Source organism: Apostichopus japonicus, chromosome 16 (genome assembly GCF_037975245.1).
Source record: "Apostichopus japonicus isolate 1M-3 chromosome 16, ASM3797524v1, whole genome shotgun sequence".
Lineage (NCBI taxonomy): Eukaryota > Metazoa > Echinodermata > Holothuroidea > Aspidochirotida > Stichopodidae > Apostichopus > Apostichopus japonicus.
This window is the reverse complement of record NC_092576.1, coordinates 19,520,929-19,529,420: the sequence shown is the minus strand read 5'-3', so window position 1 is coordinate 19,529,420 and position 8,492 is coordinate 19,520,929.

Here is an 8,492-nt window from a genome sequence, read left to right as displayed (position 1 = left end):
GAGGACACTAGGACCTAATGAATCCAATTAACACTTTGGACTCGAACACTTCCAATGATATTTCTACAACTTTGGGAAATCCTACTCTTCTGAACCATATTTTTTCTGAGTGTGATTTAATCTCAAATGAAGATGATGATCAGGTTGATAATTATTCATCTAATTTTGATTCCTCTTTATATTCTGATGTAAGTGATTTACATAATCTACACAATTTTTCACATAGCACCTTTTCTAATATTCACCTTAATGCCCGTAGCTTAATGCGTAATTATGATACTATTCGCGATTTCTTGGCATCTTCATCATTTAAATTTACAGTTATAGGTAACAACCTTGCAAGTTCTATTCCCACTTGTCACTCAAAATTTACAGATTTTCTTACTGATAGTACCCCATCATCTCTATTTCTCTCACCAACCAACACCTCTGAAATTATCAATTTAATAATGCAATTGAAAAAAGGCTCTTGTGGTCTTGATAATATTTCTGTTCAGTTTCTCCAAGAAAATCGTTTTATTATAGCTGCCCCTCTTACATATATTTTTAATTTATCAATATCTACAGGTGTTGTTCCAACTCGTACTAAAGAAGCTAAAGTTACTCCAATTTTCAAAAGTGGTGATAAGCTATCTATTAACAATTACAGGCCCATCTCAGTTCTTTCATCTTTATCTAAACTCTTAGAACGTATAATATATAACCGTACTGTACATTTTTTAGACAAGAACAACATTATTACTGATAGACAATTTGGATTTCGTAAGGGGCGTTCTACAGATATGGCTGCTTGGATGTTTCTCAATATATCATTAACGGCTTTAACAATAAGGAATATTCTTTGGGTGTATTTTTAGATTTATCTAAAGCCTTTGATACTGTCAATCATGGTATTCTCTTCAACAAATTGTATCATTATGGTATAAGAGGGGTTGCATTTAACTGGTTTGTTAATTATCTATCCGGCAGAAGCCAATGTGTTCATATTGATAATCATTATTCTAATTTCAGTAAAATTACATGTGGAGTACCACAAGGGTCAATTTTAGGTCCACTGCTTTTCTCCTTGTATATAAATGATATTATAAATTGTTCAAACACCTTGTATTTTACACTTTTCGCAGATGACACCAGTATACTATATAAACACAAAGATATAAATCATGCTGCATCTACTATAAATTTTGAATTAGCTAAAGTCTCTACTTGGTGTCAAGTAAATAAATTATCTTTGAATATTAACAAAACCCACTTTATGATTTTTCACCCAAACCACAAAAAAATCAAGAACATAGATTTATGTATTGGCAACTCACAGTTAAAGCGTGTTGAGGTTATAAAATTCCTAGGTTTATTTATTGATCCTGCTCTAAAGTGGTCTTCCCACATCTCCAAGATAAAAACTACCATCTCAAAAACTGTTGGAGTCCTTTATAAAATCAAAGACTTTGTTCCAATGTATATTCTCAAGAACTTGTATAATACTCTCATACTACCTCATCTTAATTATTGTAATATTGTTTGGGGTAATGCATATTCTACCTACCTAAAGCAATTGCTTTTCTTACAAAAGAAGGCTGTCCGTGTTATTACACAGTCTGATTTCTTAGCACATACCCCACCACTATTCAGCTCACTGAACTTACTAGATATTTTTGATTTACATAGATACCACTGTGCAGTTTTTATTTTTAAGTCTATTAATAATAAATTACCAGTCAATTTTAATAATTACTTTAATTTCAATTATAATATACATAACTACCACACCAGATCCTCTGAAAATTTATTTTCATTGCCCATAAATACCGATGTCTTTAAACGTTCCATCGTCTGTTATGGTGTTAATTTCTGGAATAGCCTAAGTCATACATTAAGAAATATTAAGTACCTTGATTCATTTTCATTCAAGTTGAAAAATCATCTTTTATCCAAGTATCAACATCTTTAGATCTACATTTGTCTCTGACTTTAAGTATTTCCCACATTATGAAAATGCCTTTTTTTTGTTTATTTTAGGGGTGGGGGGGGGGTATAGGTCTTCTTTGTAAGGGGCTTTATTATCATGCCCATATACTTTATACTTGTTACCTTTATTCTTGGTGGGCTTCTTGTACAAGCTACGGCTTCCAAGCCCTTCCACCATTTTCTCTCCGTAATTTCCATTATTTTTCTTTTATTTGAATTACTACTTATTATTTTTTTTGCATGGTACTGTCTTCACAGTCCTATTATTATATAAACATTGTGAGAAAATGGAAAAATAAATGAAATGAAATATTTCATCCGTTCCTTAATGACATATACATACTATATAATGGAGCGGGCGTACAAAAATCACTTTTCCGTTACCATGGTAATCACTTACATTAATATTTCAATCATAGTGATTGCGTGCATTTTTTTTGTAAACTGTGTAGATAAATAAAACTCAACAAACAAGGCATATTGCAGTCACATGGTTGTTAAGTAGTTGCCATTATGCTATAGTTACATTTTCAAAGCCATTAGATCTGAAGAAATTTCTTCTTCAGTTTCTTCTTCGTTGATTTTTGTTTAGATCCAAGGACAATCCGGAATAATTTATGCAAATGTCCCACTCTCGGGACTAACCAGCTACGACGTTAGATAATCAAAGGTTATTCTTAAAACCAGAATGATTCAGCTACCACCACTAATAATAATGGTAATGAACATTTATAAAGATAATGGAAACGATAATAATAATGATAATGATAACGAAAACGATAAGGATATACCGATATAACATTATAACGATAGAACGATATAATGATATAATGATATAATGATATAACAATATTACGAGATGATGATATAACGATATAACAATATAATGATATAATGATACAATGACATAGTGATATAACGATATAAGGATATAAGGATATTATGATATTATATTAAAACGATATAACGATATAACGAGATAATGATATAGTGATAAAACGATATAACGATATAATGACATTATGTATGATATAATGATATGACGATATAACGATATAACATTGATATATAATGATATCATGTTATAATGAAATAGTGATACAACGATATAACGATATAACTATACCACGATATTATGATATAACGATATAATTATATCATGATATAATGAAATAACGTTATATTGATATAATGATTTGACGATATAATGATATAACGATATAACGAGATAATGATATATCAATATAACTATGTAACGATATGATGACATGATGATATAACGACATAACATTATAATGACATAACGGTACAACAATATAACTATATAACGATACAATGATATAATGATATAATGACATAACGAGATTATGATATAATGATATAACGATATAATGATATTATGTTACAACGATATAATTATAAAACGATATGACGAAATAATGATATAGTGATAAAACGATATGACGATATGATGATATAACGATATTATGATAAAATGATATACGATTTAACAATATAACATTATAATGATATAACGATATAACATTATAATGATATTACGATATAATGATATAATGATACAACGAGATGATGATATATCGATAAACGATTCAACGATATAATGACATAATGATATAACGATATAACATTATAATGACATAACGTTACAACAATAGAACTATACAACGATACAATGATATAATGACATAATGTTATAATGGTAAACTGATATCATGATATGATGAATTGATGATATGATGATATAATGATATGATGATATAATGATATGATGATATAATGGTATCATGATATAACGATATTATAATGGTATAATGATATGATGATATAATGGTATCATGATATGATGATATAGTGATATAATGATATAAGGATATTATGATATGATGGTTTAATTTTATTATGATATACCGTACAATAATGGTATAATTATATAATGATATGACGATATACTGATATAATGATATATCGTTATTATTATATAATGCTACAACGATATAATGATATAACGATGTAATGAAATAATGATATGATGATATAATGATATATTGATATAATAATTTTATGATATAATGATATGTATAATAATAATGTTATAATGGTAACGATAATGATAACGATAATGGAAATGACCGCCGATAACAATGGATACTATTTGGGCAAGAAATATGTTAAAATCTACGATTACTGTGTTTTTTTATAATAGACAAAAGGAGAGAAATAAGATTTTTTTTCGAAAATATATATTATATATATATATATATATATATATATATATATATATATATATATATATATATATATATATATATATATATATATATATATATATATATATATATATATATATATATATATATATATATATATATATATATATATATTAACATTTTCGGTCCCCCAACAATAATGATCAGTGGAATGAATAGGACAAAATATCACACAATGAAAGTATGACACTAAGTAAGTATGAGGGCACTCGATTTCTCTCCGTTTATAGTTCAGTTATAAGGGTTTGAAGTTAGAAGCAGGTCTTTGAGAGAGAGTTGTGTCGCACCACAGTTGATTACTCCATTGACTTACATACTAAATTGGTCGATTCCCAAGGCTGCTAGAGCTTAGATAGAATTTTTCAACTGACACGTACTACCCACCATATGATAACTGATGGTTTGAGCTATTACAGCTCATTCAACTTTTGCCACCAGGACAAGTTTATATTTTGAGCTAGATGAGCTCAAAGATTAGCATATAGTGCTTCCCAACTCATCTGTCAGCTCTCGCTGCGAAATCTTCATGTTTTACCCAAGATTTTCTAAAATACTTTTAATCACCTTTGAACCTCCAGATTTTTAGACCATCACTAGTTGAGTTCATCCTCTTTAACATCCAAGCATCAAAATAATTGCGATGCTTCAGAAAATGTCCATAAAGTCAATACATTATGCCACTTTAGGGCTATTATCCGGCAGAAGTTCACTATTCTAATTGTGCGACGATACCTTAAGTGAAGCATAATTATGTTTAAGTGTGCTGCTAAGGATTTAGTGAGGAGGATTATTATTTGTCACAAAAGGAAAGCCTGCACTTACGTTTAAATCATACAAAAATATCGTGATTATTTGCAGGATTCGATCGATGTTTTGTAACAGTTTAATCTTAACAGCTTACCATAAAATACATACATACATTTATATTTTCTCTCCATTTTGTTCTTCAATTGAATTTCTGAGAAATTTTCTCTTTGTCGTTAAATGATCATTTAAAGTAAAATAATGCTAGACTTATAGAATATGATAATTGTTCAAAACAGAGCATGCATTGATTTATTTTGACAGTGTAGATGTTTGCAATTACGACACTGTGCATTGTAGGTTCACATGTACTCTCGGCATGAGTAAATCTGGACTAGTCAATCGTGAAGAATCACGCAAGGTGCTCCGAGTTGCATAGAACTGTCTAATTAATTGACGTTTGTCAGTTTGAATGGATAGACTATATGTGTTTAAGCTAGGTTTCTCCCTACGGCAAGGAGACTTACATTGCTCAGCAACAGCGAATCGCGTCGTCTGATGTCAGAGTAGGTGTCGTAGTCCTAGTATTGATTTAATAACTTCGCTACTTCCCATGCCCGTTAAGCGTAAGTAAAAGCTTCACCTGGTATATCCTAACTGACCACATGGTAACTGAGGGATTTTCCTATCAAAACACAGTCTTTCAATTTTCATATTATCACCGTTTTAGATATTGTGCTGAGAAGAGGAGAAAGTTATGCTACTGAACCCAACCCTTTGGACTGCTCGCTCGAAGAAGTATTCGCTTTTAACCAAATAATTTGGTAAATGTTTCGAAAAGCTCACAATCCTCCACTTTTCTACAGTATCTTGAACATAAACGCAGAAACAAAAGCAGTGATGGTAACTGACGATATCTCAAAACAAGCACTGCACTATGTCATTTTATATAAACAACATTTCGAGAAGTTTTAAATTACTCTAAATGAGGTAAGATACCATATATCATCCATCGGATTTTAATAATTCTTGAAATGCTCAAAATACAAACAGAAACTTTTAAAATTGGCAGTTAAATTAAAAAAATAATAATTACCTAACGTTAGCTAAAGACCTGAGACCAGAATTATAGCAGCTTTGCGATCATGACGTTTGCTGTTTAAATTTTGCGGAACTGGATATGACAACTTCCCCATTGGCGCAGATCCTGGTGGGGACGGCGCGACGCGTCCCCCACTAACTTATTCAGTGGTAGAACGTGATATACCGTGTCCCCACCAATTTGTCTTGACCAAACGCTGCATTTCAAATTTCCTCTGCATTGAACTTTGGCGCAGGCTGATCCATCATTGTGCAAATGACATGCAGCAGTTCTCATTTTATTATCCACAGTATTATCCACAGTCAGTATAGGACGGAAGTCTGCTTGGATTATTTGTTCCCAATTTTTTTTTTCTGCAGACCCCTATGTATTTCCTCAAGCTAAATGTCTAAGCCATGAGATCTAAAACTTAAGGAGGTTTGGGAGCATCATTGGGTTTCGGAAGTGTTATTTCCGGCGATCTGGGAGGTATATTTGCCAACAATTCTTGTATGCTACGCGCGAACCCATGAGCCGATGCCTACGATGGCGACCTCAATGAAAATGTACATTTGTTACAGTTTTCCTATATACAATCAGTTCGTTTTGGTGAAGTATTACTTTCCACAGGAATGAGATCTTTTGCAATTTCAGTCCTAATGTGACTTCAATGTTGAGAAACAAACGAATGCACAGAAAGGCTTTCGACATCTTCTATCTACAATCGACTTTTCCTGCTGAACATGAAATTATGACAAAAGGAAAATTACTTATTAAGCAAATATTTTAATAATTTCAGAACCATTACAAAAAACAAAGCTTCCTTTTAGACCATCACCTTTTGCATGAGGAAAAAAAGAAGATAATTTCACAGTTCTGATCATAGATTATGTGGATTACCTCAATAGTAATGAAATTGTGGTAAACTTTGTTGCAAATCTAGACTTCACTATTCATTGCCAAAATAATGTACGACATAACGCCATCAGGGAACATAATAGAATGTTAATATTTCTGGAATATAGATGATTCATCTCTCACAGCATCTGTAAAATATATTTGTGCCTATCTTTACGATGATTTTGGCGAATACTAAACCTGGCTGGTATATTTCTTTACCGTTCGCAGATATCGGCATTACATTAAAAGAAAAGACATACTCTGACGTTTAACGTTTGATTACTAAAGACTGCCTCATTACTAATATAGATCAAAATTCAACTTTTATTAGAAAAATATATATAGTTTATTTTGAACTAAATGATATTATGCTGTTGAGTTATGCTGTTTTTGATATAGTAATGTTATTCTCACGTATATAATATTAAACCTGCCGAGGATTCGGTGACTACAGTTGAAACATTGAAAACAAAAACGAAATTACTTATCTACTCTCTTATTGTTGTTAATTTGAACACGAAAGGACGTGTCGTGCGTTTATAATACATCATTACTAATTAACTAAGACTTGTATTGAAATGCATTTAATTATAATCTGAGCCAAATAAGAGAAATTATAATGCTTACCGTCCAGTACGGTAAGGCTTACGATTTTCGACATTTTAGCTTAAAAATGTTCTTCATCCAATCAGGAAAACAAATGAAAATAACAAAGTTTGCTTTCGGAAACGTTAATGAAAGCTAAATTCTTGAAATCATATCATTTACGTGAGATATTCCTTCCAAATATTATATCTTTAGGAAAAAGTGAAACCTCTTGCGGGGTCCGGTTTTGGACAGTATTTGTGGTATTCGATTTATTGGATCATAGTATTCGACACGTTATTTGCAATTTCAAAAATAGAGCAAAATTGTCTTCTTTAAGAGAGACTGCTTTTATTTTAACAATAGACAAATACTCGTCTACAAAAAAGCCTACAGGGAACCATTAACATTCTGTATTGTGAATTCGAAATGTGACATTCGTCAGTAATAATGAGTTCCTTAGTTTATATCCCAGCAGGGACGACCAGAGATTGAATACGAATATTATATTTTAAGGATCATGGACGAGGGACCTGTGTGACATTCATTTGAAAACTTGAAAACTCCTAGGCAAAATGAAACTATTGTGCATTCAGTAATGTAAATTATATGCGATGTCTTTCTTTTCTGCAAGTGGACGACTGACGGTAAAATACAATGGTAGCCTACTATTCAGTGCAAGAAAGGGACACCTAATATTTATGATAAGACACATTTTTTCAATAAGTTTCTTTCACAAATAGTGGTCTACGTCTCAAAACTGCAGTCTTTGATACAATATCTGAGCATTTGGTGCTAATATAGTCAAGATACATCCTATATATCATTTATGCAGGAATGTTGCCGAACAGATTATGGCTTGTTTTGTTAGAAAACCATTTGGGTGGATTTTAGACAATAGATAACTACTCATGTCAAGTCATAAT